This window comes from Pinus tabuliformis, chromosome 1_1 (assembly GCF_031772625.1).
Source record: "Pinus tabuliformis cultivar Carrire ecotype Pingquan chromosome 1_1, CPIR1, whole genome shotgun sequence".
Classification (NCBI taxonomy): Eukaryota; Viridiplantae; Streptophyta; class Pinopsida; order Pinales; family Pinaceae; genus Pinus; species Pinus tabuliformis.
The window spans coordinates 591,556,690-591,575,953 of NC_142297.1; positions in this window are offsets into that span (position 1 = coordinate 591,556,690).

Sequence of the window (19,264 nt, forward strand, 5' to 3'; positions counted from 1 at the left end):
AACATAACCATCTTCGTTGATAGAGTTGCCAAACCAACGTTAGCAGAAAATATGGAAGAAGCAATAGTTTTTGAAAAATGTATCTTGGCTGTAGAAAAGAAAAATGCATTAGAGGAAAGAAAAACCAAGAAAGTAACTTTTAGATATGAATCAAAGAATAAAGTAACCAAAGATCCATATGACATGGAAGGCCTACAAAAAGTTCTTAAAACTATGTCCAATGAAATGGTAGAGATTAAAAAACAGGTAGCTGAAACTTCATTGAAAAAACCATTTAGGAATTTGAAAAGAAATCAGCCAACTGATTCTAAACCACGAAATGCTATATCAAATGCAGAATCTGATTTAGATGATGATGAAGAAGAATATACCGTTTTATCAGCTGAAGAAACAGAGGAAGAAGAAATAGTTGAATTTCATGGAATGTGGGATTTTATTCTACCCAACTCTAATAACGAAAGTGAATATGAAGCCCTACCAGTAAACACCAAAAGTAAGAGTATCATAGAACCTAATTAGTCAAATCAAAAGAAGAAAAACTCAAATCCTGTTGCTAAAGAGACAACTCCTGCAAAGAAAACTCCAATTTCATCTCCCTAAACAAAACCATCTTCATCCAATCCTCCATCATCATCAAAAACTATAGTAGTTACATATTCTATGGATTATAACATAGTTCAAGATATGAAGAAGACTCGAGAAAACATTTCTCTGCATGAACTTAGCAAGCTCAAACATCAACAAAAGTTGTTACTTAAGGAATTAAATGCAATACCTTCTTCTCCTCTTCCAACTAGTGTATTATCCAAGGTTGCCAAAGGAGCGGGTAGGCCACCATATGATAAGGTAGATTCTACCAATGCCATTTTAATTGGACATAGATCAAATTCTCATACCCCTCCTTTTCAACTTCTGAGATCTACAATAGAAATTTGCATAACTCCTTGATTGATTCAAGGGCTTCATCAAATATAATTCCAACATCAGTTTTATCCAAATTAAATATTGAACCCCATAAGTCTACAGTTCATATTGTCCAATTAGATCAAGCTAAGGTTCAAGTTTTAGGAGAAATAAATTCAGTTATTATTAGATTATCTGCTGATCTAAGGGTTGTTTGAATAATTGACATATTGATTGCTGACATCCCTGAGTTTTATGGTTTAATTCTTAGTAGAGATTGGTTTGAAAAACTTCATGGTTGTATTTGAACTGATTGGTCTCACATGTGGCTTTCTTATAATGGGAAGATAAATCAAATCAAAATTGACCGTGAAAAAAACTTTACTCACATAGTAACATAATTTGAAGAAGATATTGAACCAGTAGCCTTCAATAATAATATTCTTGGAAACTATTTGGCTAAATCATTTTTTGGAAACTTCAATGCTCAGTAATCACCTTTTTTAGTTAGTAATGTCACATCGCAAGTTGAGAATTTTTCATAGACTGATACTTCTAAATGTGTTAATATTGTAGTTAAACTTGTAGATAAACCTGTAGATAATCCTTTATTTGGTCCTTGTATTTTGATGGATCTAAATCTAATGATGGTGTAGGAGCAGGATGTATTTTAGTCAGTCTTGAAGGAGAAAAGACAATGTTATCATGCAGGTTAGAATTTGAGTGTACCAATAATATTGCATAATATGAAGCATTGGTTCAAGCTCTATATAAAGAAATAGGCCTGAATGTCCAATATCTGAAAGTATTTGGTGATTCTGAAATTGTTATTAAACAAGTGAGAAATACTATTCACTGTCTTTTGGGACATCTAAAACATTATCAATCACTTGTTCAAGATCTTATATCTCATTTTTTGGCATTTGATATCTCTCCTATTCTTAGATCATAGAACGCAGCAGGAGATCTCCTGGCTAATGTAGCTTCTAAGCTCCTTCCATCTGAGGATTATAGTCCAGATAGATTTTCTCTTGAGTTAATTTTTAGACCATCCATCCTAGATAATGCCACCAGTTGGCGTGTGTTCAATCATGATGAGGATATCTTAAATTTCTTGACATCTAAAGGATCTTATGATGACTGAATCACCGATGAAAGTGATCATGATCTTCAATTAAAGCAGAAACTCAATGAAAATCATATTCCTAAATCTATGGTTAAATTGGAAGATCTTTATGATATTAAGGATAGATTCAAAAAGGTAGCCCATGGGGCTTTGGATTTGTGGTGAATGGGTGAATTGTTAAGGAACTTCGTGTGATAGGTCACTGGTTCAAATCCCCCATGGGTCTTACCTACCAAAAAAAAAGGATAGATTCAAAAAGGTCACTAATTCAAAGCTTCAAAGTTCAAATTTAAGGTTTGAGTTAGTAGACCTTGGTACTGATGCCAAACCACAAAATGTCAATCTAGGACTTGGACTTTCACATGAAGAAAGATTTGCTTTCATCTGAATATTGAAAAAATATAAAAATGTTTTTGCTTGGAATTATGAGGATCTGAAGACTTATGATACCTTTATTATTCAACATACAATTCCAATGAATTCTGATGAGAAACTTGTACAACAGAAATTAAGGAAATTTCACCCTAATATTGACAGTCAAATCAAAGCAGAGTTGAATAAACTTCTTAAAGCCAAAATAATTTTTCCTATCAGACATTCGAAATGGGTCTCAAAATTGGTACCTGTTGGGAAAAAGAATGGCGATATTAGGATTTGCACAGAATTAGAAATATCAACAAAGCATGTCAAAAGGATAATTTCCTATTACCAACAATGGAGCAGATACTACAATTAGTAGTTGGCTCAAAATTAGTGTCTTTTCTTGATGGTTTTTCAGGATATAATCAGATCCTAGTACATCCAGATGATAGATTAAAGACTACATTCATAACCAAATTGGGAACATACGCTTATCAGAAAATTCCTTTTGGTTTGATAAATGTTGGAGCTACTTTACAATGAGCCATGGATATAGCTTTCAAATGTTTGATCTATAAAATGGTTGTTGTTTACTTGGATGACATAACTGTCTATTCTAAGAAAAAGAACAACCATTTGCATGATTTAAAGCAAATCTTTGAACATTGAAAAAAGTATGGGATCTCCCTAAATCCTGAAAAATCATTCTTTTCTCTTAATGAAGGTAAACACTTAGGGTTTATTGTATCCAAAAATGGCATACACATTGATCCTGATAGGATAAAGGAGATTTCTGATATCCCTTTACCACTTAATAAGAAATCTATGCAATCATTCTTGGGACAGATAAATTTTGTAAAAAGATTTGTTCCTAATTTTTCTCATATTGTTCTACCCTTGCAATCCATGATTAAGAAAAATTCAATCTTCAAATGGGGACATAATGAAAGAGAAGCTTTTGACTCAATCAAACAAGAAATCATTAATTCTCCTGCATTGAATACTCCGAATTTTTCTAGTCATTTTATTTTGTATACTTTGGCTACTCAATCATCTTATGTTGTTGTTTTAACACAAATCAATGATCAGCATGTGGAAGCACCCATACCTTTCTTTAATTCCAATTTGCAGGGTGTTGAGCTTAATTATTTAGAAGTTGAGAGACAAGCGTTCAATGTATTTAAGTCTGTTAAACATTTTAGACATTTTCTCCTGAAAACACATGCAAAAGTGATAGTCCCATTCTCTGCAGTGAGGCAATTGCTAATTCAAAGAGAGGTAGGAGAGAAAAGAGCTAACTGGGTAACAATTTTACAAGAATATGACATTGATATTAAACCAGCAAAAATTGTTAGAGGACAAGGTTTTTGCAGGTTGTTGGTAAGAGCTTCCAATATACCAGATCATGAAGATTCAGGTAGTATTGGACAAGTGAATGAGATAAGTATGATTGATTCTAAATCTCAATATGTTGATCTGATTTTTTACTTGAAAAATGGATATGGCCCCCTTGAATTCAACTACAAAAACAAACATGCCCTAAGGTTAAAATCCAAACACTATGAAATCATTGGTGATGTGTAATTCAAAAGAAACTATGATTCTATTTTATTAATATGCCTTGAAAAATCTAAAGCGCAAACAGTTTTATAGGAACTCCATGATGGCCCAGCTGGTGGACACTTTGGAGGAGATACTATAGAACACAAGATACTGCATGCGGGGTATTATTGGTCAAATTTCTTCAAAGATACCCATGACTATGTAAGGAAATGTAAAGTATGCCAAACCTCTAGTGGGAGACAAAGGAAACCAGCCTTCCTTTAGAACCAGTTAATATTGAGAAACCATTTGAGTAGTGGGGGCTTGATATTATAGGAGAGATTGTTCCTCATTCTTCCAAGTAGCACAGATACATCCTTACAACCACAGACTACTTCACTAAGTGGGTAGAAGCAATTCCACTAAAGGTAGAAAATTCTGATGCGATTATTGAATTTATTGATCATTTCATCATCACCAGGTTTGGCTTACCTAATGTGCTTATCTTTGACAATGAATCTTATTTTTCTGGAAATAGTATAGGTTTTAAGTTCAAATACTCTACAAATTACTATCCCCAAGGAAATTGCTTAGCAGAGTCAACTAACAAAAATCTCATTAGGATTATTAAAAGAACTGTCGATCAAAGCCAAAAGAATTGGCATAAATCTTTAATATTTGCACTATGGGCACATCGTATAACTCAGAAGGCCTCAATAGGTATTTCTCCTTTTAACTTAGTGTATGGGAAAGAAGTTGTTATTCCACCAAATCTATCCCTCCCATCACTAGCCCTAGTACAATTCATTGAAGAAACTCCTTCCTCTATTCAGTTAAGGTTTGATCAAATTCTTATATTAGATGAGGAAAGAGAAAAAGCCAAGATTACTCATGCTAAACATCAGAAATTCCTTAAATCCTCTTTTGATGCAATTTTAGCTGGCTCAAAAAAATTACAGATTGGTGATCTCGTTTTGAAATGGGAGAAAGCACATGAAGACAAAGGTAAGCATAACAAATTTCAGAAGATGTGGCTTGGACCATTCTAGATTGTTGAAAAGATAGGCTCATCAACATTTCTACTACAAGACTTAACAGGAAAGAGAGATTCTCTTCATGTGGATGGCCTTACCCTAAAGAAATTATTTCCCTTAGGAGGTAACCCCTTCTTATATATACATATTTTTACGCAAATTTTGAGTTCTTTTAGAAATAATGTTGTAAATAGTATAACATTGGCTTTTTACTATTGAAATCTCGTTGAAAATATATTGTGAATATCCACTTTTAAAAAGTAGAAACTTTCAAGGAAATGATTACAGTTTTGGAAACTATATAAACATCACAAAACTCTAAGATGTTCTTTGAAATTGTGAAATATTTCAAACTTGGAAAACATAGTAAATCATTTTGTGTTTTATCAGTTGGGAAAGGTTATTTTAAAAAAAAAAGAGTAAAAAATTTCTACAACTAAGCATCTACATCTCTATAATTTTCATCCAATAACTCTTAAGGAGTCAAAGATTAACCCCATCCACTAGGTTTATGATTTTTTAGAGTGTAATTCTAAAATATATATGATATAAAAAATAAGAGGTCTCATTACAAGCCTGCTTACCATGATCATAGGGAACTAATTAAACTGACATTACCAATACCGCATACCAAAATAGGGTAATGGCTTATAATCATAAGACAAGGGGTCTCATCATGAGCCAGCTTGTTCAGTTCAATTACAACCAGTGAATGGCATTGTCATCTTCTGGCTCCCAAACCAGGGAAATGCCTTTTATCTGGAAAAGAAAAAAAAATGAAAATATATATAGAAATATCTTTCTGAATTTATCTTTAAAAGATTATACTCTTAGATGGATGGGATAATGAATAATTGATGGTTAAAAGGTAACCCTGTCAAGACTATAGACGTTTGCTGGCAGCAACGGCACTACCTGTGACAAAAGAGTAAATTTAAGCTAAGTTGCAGGAGCCCCCTACTTTATCTTTAAAAACCAATCAAGACTTGAAGAAACCAAAAATGTTTTGATTTATAATAAGGGTTTTAAAAAGAGATTGGAAAATTGATCATTTTTTCTTATTCAAAGTAATTTTGTTTATCCAACTAATTTCAAAATAGTTTCCTTTTCCTCAATTGCTTGTACTTGAGAAAGTGTTAGAAATTTCATCATTTTATTCAGAGATAATTGGTTCTTTTAGTGAATCACCAATTGTTGTGCTATACAACAACCCCCCCATTTCAAACTTTTATTAATCTTATTCTAAGATGCTAAATAGGAAATAGGGTCCCTTTAGTTTGTAAAAAAACAATAAAACCTTTACATAGAAAAAAAATTCTTTGTTTCTTGCTTTTTAAATAAAAGTGCTTCAAAAAAACCCTCTAAAAACAACACACATCGCAAATCGCAATCGCTTAAGGTTAAGGGACATTTAATCTGAATAATCGTGTTGCGATGCGAAAGTCTCAATCGTAGAGCCTCTTAAGCAAACCATTGACAAACATGCGATGCAATAAAACAGTCATATTTTGCATATCTCAAATTCCAAAGAATATGTTTCAGCGGTCCATTGAAACAATGCGATGTGATATGATTCTCACATTTCGCATACCCCGAAAACCAAAGGAATCTAGACCCGAAAACTTGCGATGCAACATACATTGATCGCATATCACAATCCCAACAGAGACAAGTGTTACTTACCTCAGGGGCGCACGATGTGATCTCAAAATATAATAAAGTGGTTCAATAATAATAAATGGAAAACACCATTTGGGCGAGTTACATGAGGAATTACCCAACTCTATATTCCAGGTCATTACTTATCGCAATCGCGGAAATTCAAAAGACTCTTGGAACATGACACCTATAACTCCCGACTTGCGATATGTAATCGCTTTTTACATATTAAAATAATATATTGAAATCACTCATCGCAAAACTGGAAAGTTCATGGCACACATTCTAATAAGACCTTTGGAAATCTACGATGTGCTCCATTCATTGAGCATTAAAGTTTCACGTCATTGGTTATGACAAAGCATTAAGAACAGTTATGACTGCAGTCCTTCAAGATTTCATCCTTCGTGTTAATATCAAGTTATAATACAAAATATTTCGCATTAAATTCTCCTATTCTGATTTTTGTTTGTGCTTATTTCAATACTATCTTTACAAGAATTTAGCTGCTCTGAAAGTTTTATCCTATCACTGTCCTCTATTGCATTTTCGCAGTTTGAATTTGGGAGTATGCAGCCAACCAAAATGTCAAAGAAAGCTTGAAAGAAGAAAGCTCACCCTGCAGTGGTAGAAGGACAAGAAAAATTGTATTGATATCGGATACCACATGTCAAGATTGTGGGAAAATTGCATGGGAAGGCATATATGATATGTTAGAAATGGAAAAGCCAAAGGTAACTGAGGGACATGCAACAACTAATGGACCTGTAGAGTCAGAAAACATGCTTGATGATTTAGTTGGCTCTTTTCTTCATCAAATAGCGGCCCACCCAAAGATTTTGCCATATAATGACATGGTAAAATGGGTAATTGAAAGCATCAATATAACGGACATGACACTCCTCACAGCTGATGGAAGAATGTTTGGATCCTTCAAGCTTGAAGACTTGAAGAAAATGTATCATTTGCTAGAGGCTCAAAAGTACTACAATAAGGCATTCCTTGAAGCTTTCTCAAAGGAAAATCAAATAGAGTTTGACCCCATCAGGAAATGGAGGCATTTCCCTAACAAACACAAGCACAAATCATCCGATATGTATTCTGTGGACTCCATAGCATCTCCATATTGTTATGTTGCTGCAATGATGTGTAGATTATTTGGAAGCTCCAATTCTACTAAGTTTTCCATTGAAATGGTTTTGTTAATAGAAGCAGCATTCAACTCTTTTGTAATGGATTGGGCTACTATCCTATCAGACAAAATGGCCATTCAAATACTTGATTATAGGAAAAATAGGTTTGTTACCACCAGAGTTGTTCCCCCATTTTATATGAGTGCCTACATAGTCGATACCATTTGTTTCAATTATGATTTTCCCATCATGGGATGAAATGGAATATCCAAGACCCAAGCCCTATCCATGTTTACCATAAATGCTTGTGGTAGAAACAATATAAGAATCATTTCTACAAAATTTGTCATGGCTTCTGTTATGAAACCAACTCAAGAAAAAGATAGAAAATATAGATCAACGCCTTATAATTCAGCCTCTTCGAGGGGAAAACCTCCTTTACATTACATAAATGAACAATTTTTGGCTGATTCAAATGACAAAACCTCCTTTCTATATATAGGAGTTTAAGGAGTCACAATATAACCCAGCCGACCTAACAATAATAATATAAAGCCACAAAAATAACATTAGATGGATTCTATGGGCCACAGTAATAACAATATGGGGACAATAGGGGCACAAAAATATTAATGAGGGGTATAACTACAATAGTAATGGGGTAATCACTAGTATTATAGGGACCCAACATGCCCCTATCCTTCAAAAAAGTGTTGTCCTCAACGCTTGAGTAGTTCTGGATACTTCTGTATAAAATTCTCATCCTCCCATGTGGAATCTTCAGCGGATAAGTTCTTCCACTTGATAAGATACTCCAAAATTGATCGATTTCGTAGCTGTCGAGTTCTTGTTTCTGTCACTGCTTCCAGTTCCAATATAATTTTTCCTTCCTCATCAAGTTCTGGCAATATTTTTTGAACTGGGAGCTTGTCGCCTATAACCTTCTTTAAACATGAAACATGAAAAACTGGGTGCAATCGAGAAGCTGCAGGAAGCTCCAATTTGTATGCCATAGTACCAATATTTTGCAACACCTTGTATGGACCATAATAATTTGGTGATAATTTATTATCCTTTTTAGCTTTCTTGAGGGACATTTGCTTATATGGTTGTAGCCATAGGAATACCCAATCACCTACATCAAAACTTCTTTCACTGAGATGTTGATCTGCTTGTTGTTTCATTCTATTCTATGCCAAGATGAGGTTATCCTTTAAGAGTTGGAGGACTTGTTTTTGATGTTCGATGTGATGTTCCACTGCTTGAACCTTAGAATTTTCTCTTAAATATGATGTGATGGATGGTGGCTGATACCCATAAAGTGCCATAAATGGGGTCATTTTTGTTGCTGTATGGAAGGAAGTGTTATACCACCATTCCGCCAGAGGCAACCATTTGACCCATTGTGTCTGTTTTTTCAGATACAAAGAAAAAGAGATATCCTTCCAAACATTTGTTTATTATCTCAGTTTGCCCATCAGATTGAGGATGATAAGATGAGCTATGAGCTAACTGAGTACCAAGACAAGAAAATAATTCTGTCCAAAAATTTACAGTGAAAATGGGATCTCTATCACTTACAATAATCTTTGGGTTTCCATGTAGCTTTTGAATTGTTTCCATAAATGCAGTAGAAACTATACTGGCTTTAAATGGATGTGATAATGCACAAAAGTGTGCATACTTGGTAAGTCTGTCAACTACCACCATGATGACACTCTTTCCCTTAGACTTGGGTAAACCTGTGATAAAATCCATTGAAACCTCCTCCCAACGTTGGCTTGGAATGGATAAAGGTTGTAATAGACCCGGTGTCTTAGTTGTTTCAACTTTATTTCCATAAGAATCTTTTGTTTTAGCTGGGAATTCTTACAGAGGTATAAGCAATCTTTGTACCATAACGAATCATTTTGCCAGCTAAATGTATCATACGTACTGGAATCTTGTTGTGACTTTCGAATAAGTGCCCATACTTCTTCGTCATTCTTCCATTCCTCCCTTGCTTCGTTTATCCAATCTGGTTGGATAATAGAAATGGCGCACAACAATGCTTCCACATCCTCATCCTTGCTTTAGAGTGCATCTGCAACCACATTTTGCTTCCCTTTTCTGTAGATGATTTCAAAGTCATAACCCAAAATTTTTGTGACCCACTTTTGTTTCTCTTCAGAGGATAATCTTTGTTCTAAAAAGTATTTAAGGCTATCATGATTTGTTTTTACCTTGAAGTGTCTTCCCATTAGGTAGGGTTGCCATTTCTTAAGTGCATGGAGTATTGCCAACATTTCCTTCTCATAAATAGCTTTGTGTAAAAACTTTCCCTTGATTGGATGACTTTCAAAAGCAATGGGTCTTTCATCTTGCATTAGAACAACACCAATTCCATTTCCTGAAGCATCACATTCCACAATAAAGGTTTTTGTGAAGTCTGGTGTAGCTAAGACTGGTGCTTGGCACATTGCCTCTTTAAGATGTTTGAAGGCCTTTGTTGCTTCCAGAGTCCATGAAAATGCATCTTTCTTCAATAATGTTGTTAGAGGTGCTGCTATTCTCCCATAATTCTTAACAAACTTGCGATAATACCCTGTCAACCCGAGAAATCCTCGCAGATGCTTTATGGATGTGGGGATTTTCCATTCCTTAATGGCTTTAATTTTGCTAGGGTCTACCTTAACTCCTTCATGAGATACAATATGACCCAGATATTCCACCTCTTGGACTCCAAAGAAACATTTGGATCTTTTTGCATATAATTGTTTCTCCTCCAATAGTTGTAGCACCCTGTCAACATGTTCAACATGATCCTTCCAAGACTTGCTGTAGATTAGTATATCATCAAAAAATACTAACACAAATTTTCTAAGGAATGGTTTTAAAATTGAATTCATCAAACCTTGAAATGTTGAAGGTGCATTGGTAAGGCCAAAAGGCATGACCAAAAATTCATAATGACCCTCATGAGTTCTAAATGTTATTTTTAGAATGTCTTCAATCTTCATTCTGATTTGATGATATCCTGAACGAAGATCCAACTTGGTGAAGTAAATTGATCCATGCAATTCATCTAGTAATTCATCAATGACAAGAATGGGAAACTTATCTTTAATAGTGAGCTTGTTGAGCTCCCTATAATCTAGACACATGCACCATGATCCATCCTTCTTGTGCACCAATACTACTGGAGCAGAGAAAGAACTTTGACTCGGTTGAATTATACCAGCCTCTAGCATTTCTGCAACCATACGTTCAATTTCACTCTTTGGGCATAGGGATATCTGTACGGCCTGATGTTTGGAGGAACACTTCCTGGAATTAGATGAATAGCATGATCATGATCATGCATAGGTGGGAGATCTTTGGGAATCTCAAATACCTTGGAATGATTGTTTAGGACTTTTTGGAGATCTGGAGAAATAGATGACTCCGATGTGAAAACATCTAGCGAACATAATTGTGCAATTACACCTCCTGATTCCTTTTTTAGAAGTTTTGTCATACCATTAGAGCTGATTATCTTTCCTGGTTTCCCTGCAATACCCCTTAATTCAACTTCCTTTCCTTCTGCATAAAATTTGATGAAAAGTTCTTGAAAATTAAAAGCTATTGTACCCAGGGATTGTAGCCATTGGACTCCTAGTACAACATCATCACCTCCCATTGGAATGGAAAGCATTGGGCTAGTCAATACATATTCTCCCATGGATAGCTTGATATTATGGCACTTTCTAGAGCAATTTATTGTTCCTCCATTTGCAATCATCACTTGACACTCTGGTGCTAGATATAGGAAGCAATTCAATTCTTTTGCTACCTTACAATGAACAAAATTATGGGTGCTTCCTGAATCAATCAACACTATTACCTTTTTATTCTTGATTTGTCCTTCTATCTTGATGGTTTGAGGAGTGGTAATTCCAGCCAATGCATTACAAGATATGGTCAGATTCATTTCTTCTTTATCTAGGCTTTGTTCTTGGAGTATATCCTCTTCTTTCGACCTTTCTTGCTCCTTTTCTTCTTCCTCTTCACAATCTATGTAGAATAATTTCTTCTTAGCACACTTATGACCTTTAGTGTATTTGTTATCACAACTGTAACAAATCCCTTTTGCTCTTTTTTCTTCCAATTGTTGTGGTGTCAAACTTATAGGTTGTGGAAGACTAGGGGCAACAACACTTCCGTCTTTATAGTTGTGAGTGATATGCTTCCTGGTTACCATAATTTTGCTTTCCATTTTTCTTGCTAACCTGAATGCCTTCTCTAATGAATCAGGTTCCCAAAGGCAAACATCATGTTGGATATTATCCTTTAAAGACCTTATGAACACATCAATCCTATGCTCCTCTGGAATATCTTTTACCCTTATGTTCAATTTTTGGAACTCCTCAATGTGCTCCATTATTGAACCCTTTTGTTTGAGACTTATCAATTGACTAAAAAAAGTGTTTCTTTTTGTATCCTCATAATGTGCTACCAATTCTTCCGTAAAAATTTCCCAAGTGATAAATTGTTTATGAGAGCAAAGGCATTGATACCATACAAACTGATTTTGTTCCAAATATAAAGTTGCAATACGTACCTTTTGTGTGTTTTGCACATTATTGAGATTGAAAAATTGCTCCATCTGTAATATCCATGTTGCGGGATCCTTTCCATCAAACTTCCTCATATCAATTTTTGGAATATGGTGGGTCTTTGATCCAACATTAGAGTCTATGATATCATGATTAACATTTCTTTTGTTTGCATCATGAGTTTACTTTACTACCTTTTCACCATTAGTAAGTAGTTCTTGTAGAAAATTTGTCAAATTTGTCTTCATATCTGTCATGCCTGTCTTCAAATTTGTGTTCAAATCTGTCTTCCAATCATCCATCTTAGCTTCCATGCCCTTTATCTTAGATTCCATGCCATTTATCTTAGCTCCTGTTAGCTTTTTTGAGCGTGACATTTGTTGCACTTGTTCTTGTAATTTTGATATATCATGTAGCATTTCTTCCTCTTCTTCATGAATCATGCTAGAGATTTCAGGTTCCTTACTAGGTGTTTTCATTTTCTTTCCTCAGGGCATCAGTTACCGATAATAATTCCTTCAAAATAATTTTCAAACTGATCTTAAGCAAAAATTTAAAAGAATCTACACCTTTTTTTCACTTTGTAGGAGCTCGATATTGCCTCTGATGTATCTCTGTACTGTCAGAACATACAGTTCTGAAATTGCGACCTATGGTAGCCCTCTGTGTCCTATTTCCAATTCCACCAGTCTGATCCAAATTGGATTCTCCAAGGAAGAGTTATGCGAAATCTCCCACAGTGACCTGATTATAGACTAGTTCAGTAGAGCGAACTTGTACGACGTGCCATGAGTCACTATTTCGACCTTTTGCTCTGAAAAATATATATAAGAAACTAAAGTCTGTCCTATCTCTACACCTTCTTACGAAATTTCAATCCAATGCTCAGAGACAAAGTTATGACGATTTTCCCTAGGTCACCTGTTTGGAATGTAATTCAGGATTCTTCAAAAAGACCAACTTCCTCAGATCATATCTCTGCAAATATATTTTAAAAATCTTTGAAATTCAGACCTCAGATTTAGCGCGATGTCTTCTTAAATGGGTTTTTTTTCAACTTCTGAAACGTTGCAGAAAAAAAGTTATAGCGAAAATGCCACGATGACCTGTTTGGAGCAGTGAAACCCCAGAATCCAAAGCTCTGATACCAAATGTTATGAAACCAACTCAAGAAAAAGATAGAAAAGATAGATCAACGCCTTATAATTCAGCCTCTTCGAGGGGGCCACCTCCTTTACATTACATAAATGAACAATTCTTGGCCGATTCAAATGAAAAAACCTCCTTTCTATATATAGGAGTCTAAGGAGTCACAATATAACCCAGTCAACCTAACAATAATAATATAAAGCCACAAAAATAACAATAGAGGTATTCTATGGGGCACAGTAATAACAATATGGGGACAATAGGGGCACAAAAATATTAATAAGGGGTATAACTACAATAGTAATGGGGTAATCACTAGTATTATAGGGACCCAACAGCTTCATCCTACCCATTCATTAGGCCATTTTTAATAGACCAGCTCCTCGGCGGTCCGAGTAGGATAGTATTGTTTTAACTTCAATTGAAAGTTGGTTGGGGAAGAACTATTCACATACATTAGGGTATTTGGTTGCATTATCGACCCGCATGTCCTTCCTCTATATGTCCCAGATAAACTATTGGCTAGGGAAATAGCTTATTAGACAGTTGAAAAAGGGCTTACGAAAAATCTCAAAGACACCAAGAAATAGTTATGGCCTGCCTTTCTTGGTCGATGCTGCATCTATTCATTACATGACTATAGACATGCTCAAATTTAAGCCAAGAAAACAAAGGGTTTGAACCTAGCTATTATTCCCAAAAGACAGTATGACCAGAATAAATTTTCTTTTAATTTTACTACTCAGGTAAAGGTTAAACAATTCATCCATGAGAAAGATGAATTTGATGACTTATTTACATCAGCAGAGACATTCACACAAGTGAGCCACAAGGAAAAAGTCAAGCTAGGATCAACAAAAATGGACCAATTCATCCAATACAGGACGCAAAGGATTCATACAATACCACTGGACCTACTGAATATTGCACCATTCGTCCAACAAACGAAGCAAAGCATGGAGCAGGATATAGAGAAAACTTTTGGTGCAACCAAGACAAGTGAGAAGGCAAGTGAACAGATGGACACAAATGTTCACATTGATCCGATATTGATCAAAGAATGGGAATAGTTTGATCAACAAATTAAAGAAAAAAGTGATACCCAAAATGTTATCACAATGAGATCCCCTTTTAAGAAAAAAGCCCATAATTCATGATCCTATGATTGAAACACCATCCAGCAAGGAATCAGCTCCAAAAGAAATTGAGGTAATCCTTGAGTATTCATCATCATAGATTACACTGAGCATAGAAGAAATTCCACCTTTGGATGTGTTTTATAGCCCTAAACATAGAGTTGTAGTCAAAAGGCAACGGAAAAAGAGAAAGATAGACCAAGCATCAGCAATAGTTCTTGAAAAGACTCAGAGGTCAATCCCTCTGATGACTTGACCAAATTATCTCAGTTTGCAGGAGCATATACAGTTGCCACAATAGATAAAGCAACCGAAGTCAATCAATTGGTCAAGGAAAAAGATCAAAGGATTAAATAGCATGAAGAACAGTTAAGGGTAGAAAAACAGAGGATTGATCAGGCTATTTAAAGGCAACAACAATTATCTCAGGAGTTCGACCAACTAAAACTAGCACATCATGAAGAGATTAAATCTAAGGATGAGCAAATAAAGTAGCTACAACTCTCAATGGAGCAATTCAAAGACAATCCCAAAGTTGAAGAGTTTATAAGGGAAGCCTTAGAAATAAATAATTTCCTATCTCAACAGCTAACCCAACTCTGCCAAAAGATATCTCTCATTCATCCACTATGTATCAAAACCAACACACTGATAGATCAAGTGGTCAATTCCGGATTGGAATTTGAGGATGCAGATGACAAAATCACAAGTTATATCTCTTGCCAAAGCACAAAAAAGGGAAGGGCTACTAAATTGCCAGTAATTTAAGAATCTCATAAAGAGATATTATTTTCAGAATGGGAGACACAGCTGATCAAAGCAGAAAGAGAAACTTCAAGGGCCACGATGGTGAGGAATAATATCATTGAGCTAATAAATGATAACTTACATAGTGCCAATTTAATTTTTGAGTGTTCCTGAGAAAATCTTCCAAAAGAAAAAGTATTGGAAAAACAATGGAAGCAAGATTTGAATGCCAGAGAGGAGCAAATCAAAAAATTAGAAAGCCTCAATTTTGGTTCTATTTAGTTAAACCACATAGCCAACAAATGTCAATCAAATGTCTTGCTGATGCAACAGATTGCATGATGCCAGAACTCTCGGATGCGGTATACACATGTTAGTTGCATGCCAGGATGAGTCATCCACCAGAGATCCAAACTATGCTCGAGATTTGTAACTTGAAGCCGCAGGAGTAATGGTAGATGCAATGCATCTTTTCAAGAGCTATCACAATTCTATTTTTAACATGAAATCCCATATTTTGAGAAAGGTTGTTCCAACCAATTTAAGCACTTTTTACGAACAATTTGTTTTTAATTTTACTATAAATACCCTTTCATGTCATTTGAGAAAGGGTCCTGAAATTGTATTAAAATTAGATTTAAGAAGATAGCATTTCTGGACTTCTTAATTTACTTTTGTAGAGGACAAGGATCAAGGTTCAAACTTCTTGTAAAAGAGATTTCAAAAGGACTTGCATTTCTGTATATTTTTGAAGTTTTCAGAAGAAGAAGAGTGGACGAGACTGTTACTTTTGTAAGAGGATTCAAATAAATATGGTACTTTTATCAATGTCTCTTTGTTTCATGTTATGCAATTAAACAATCTTTTGATTCGATATTGTTGTTATATGTGATTTTTTCATACAATTCTGCATTGTATCACTTTTGAATAGTTTGGAATTTATATTTTTAAGCACATATGCTGACAATTGATGTTATTATGATATGTGATATGTCTTATATCACTTTGTTTAAAGTGATCATCATTCACGCTTAACTTTTTGTAGCCAAGTGATTGATTTTCATTAACATTTGATTACCAGAAATCATTATAAATCGCGTTGATATATATATATATATATCTATATCTATATATATATCTATATATATATATATATATATATATATATATATATATATATATATATATATATATATTTGTATACTTTCATTGTCCAAATCATCTACCATTTTGTTATATATATTAAACACCAATTCATCAAATCACACTTTATTGGGAAACTGATCCCATACTATCCAATTAGAGCCATCATCCCAAATGGAAAACGAACTACATTAAGGGTTGGACTGGGTTGTTATCCCCAATGTTGGTGCAACGATTTTAGAGGCATCAACATTTTTGGTGCTAGAAGGAGGGCCTGACTATGAAAGGCGAGTAAATCTAAATCTACAGGTTTTTCTAAGAGTAAAACTCCCTCACCATCTCCTCTAACTTCTCGTTCACATTCCAAATCTCCTATGCCCAAGCGAGAAGTTTAAAAGAAAAATACAGAACCCACTGTTGAAATCCTAAACAAGCTAGATAGTGCTTCTTCTGAACCCCCTGAAGTACAATCTTTGATTCACAAATTGCAGGGGATTTCAATATCTCAAGAAGAGTCTGAGTTATCCCAAGACAATTTCACTTCTCAATATATCCCATCACAACCGCTGACTAGCGCAGAGAGTGAAAAACTTGGAATCCCACCAGTGGAATTCCCTCTACCAAGTCATAAAAGGCCTAGGAAGACACCATCAAAATCTAGCAGTGAGATTCTTTCATCATCATCATCCATTCCATCCATATCATTGCAAGGTCACACACCCACTTCCCAACTCTAGATCGTGATTCACACAGGTACAAGAGCTACACCATCCTCTACCTGATCACCTTCACCCACTGCTTCACTGTCTTCTACTAATATCCTAACAATGGCACATAGTCAACCTCAACCAAGGCCATGGACCAACCTAGGAGCTGTTAGAATGCCTGCACCGTTGACCCAATTGCTAGCACATCCAGAAAAATGGTTACCTAAATTTAATCCTGATAACGGCCTGTTAGCGGAAGAACATATAAATAATTTCATGTTGTCCATTAATTTGAATGTTGTAAGATTATTCCCATATACTCTACAAGGAGCAGCTGGATTATGGTACTTTTCATTACCATCAGGCTCAATTAATAGCTGGGATGCTTTTCAAGAGAAATTTCTAACTAAATTTGGAGATGATAGGTCTACAACAACTTTGATAAACGACCTTTCCAATTTGAAAGATGAACCAAAAGAACCCATTAAGGACTTCAACTCACGTTTCAATAAGTTATTGAATAAAATACCTGCAACATCCAAGCCTAGCGAGGAGGTCTGAAATGAATGGTACATTTCTGCTCTACCTTCAAACACAGCCATCTTCATTGATAGAGCTGCCAAACCAATGTTAGCAAAAAATATGAAAGAAGCAATAGATGTTGAAAAATGTATCTTGGCCGTAGAAAAGAAAAATGCATTAGAGGAAAGAAAATCCAAGAAAGTAACTTTTAGAGATGAATCAAAGAAGAAAGTAACCAAAGATCCATATGACATGGAAGGCCTACAAAAAGTTCTTAAAACTATGTTCAATGAAATGGTAGATATTAAAAAGCAGGTAGCTAAAAATTCATCAAAAAAAACATTTAGGAATTTTAAAAGAAATCAGCCAACCGATCCTAAACCCCCAAATGCTATATCAAATGCAGAATCTGATTTAGATGATGATGAAGAAGAAGATATTGTTTTATCAGCTGAAGAAATAGAGGAAGAAGAAATAGTTGAATGTCATGGAATGTGGGATTTTATTCTACCCAACTCTGACAACGAAAGTGAATAGGAAGCCCTACCAGTAAACACCAGAAGTAAGAGTATCATAGGACCTAATTAGTCAAATCAAAAGAAGAAAAACTCAAATCCTATTGCCAAAGAGAAAACTCCAATTTCATCTCCCCAAACAAAACCATCTTCATCCAATCCTCCATCATCATCAAAAACTCTAGTAGTTACAGATTCTATGGATTATAACATAGTTGAAGATATGAATAAGACTCAAGCAAACATTTCTCTGCATGAACTTAGCTAGCTCAAACATCAACAAAAGTTGTTACTTAAGGAATTAAATGCAGTAGCTTCTTCTTCTCTTCCAACTAGTGTATTATCTAAGGCTGCCAGAGGATCAGGTAGGCCACCATCTGATAAGGTAGATTCTACCGATGCATTTTTAATCAAAGATAGATCAAATTCTTATACCCCTCCTTTTATTTTAACTTATGAGATCTACAATAGAAATTTGCATAACTGCTTGAGTGATTCAGGGGCTTCATCAAATACAATGCCAGCATCAGTTTGCTCCAAATTAAATATTGAACCCCAGAAGTCTGCAATTCATATTGTCCAATTAGATTGAACTAAAGTTCAAGTTTTAGGAGAAATAAATTCAGTTATTGTTAGACTATTTTCTGATCCAAGGGTTGTTCAAATAATTGACATATTTATTTCTGACATCCCTGAGTTTCATGGTTTAATTCTTAGCAAAGATTGGTCTAAAAAACTTCATGGTTATATTTCAACTGATTGGTCTCACATGTGGCTTCCTTATAACGGGAAGCCAAATCAACTTAGAATTTACCGTGAAAAACACTTAACTCACACTGTAACAGAATTTAAAGAAGATAATGAACCAATAGTCTTCAATAATAATATTCTTGGAAACTATTTGGTTAAATAATTGTTTGGGAACTTCAATGCTTAGCAATCACCTTTTTCAGTTAGTAATTTCACATCGCAAGTTGAGAATTTTTTACAGACCAATACTTCTAAATGTGTTTG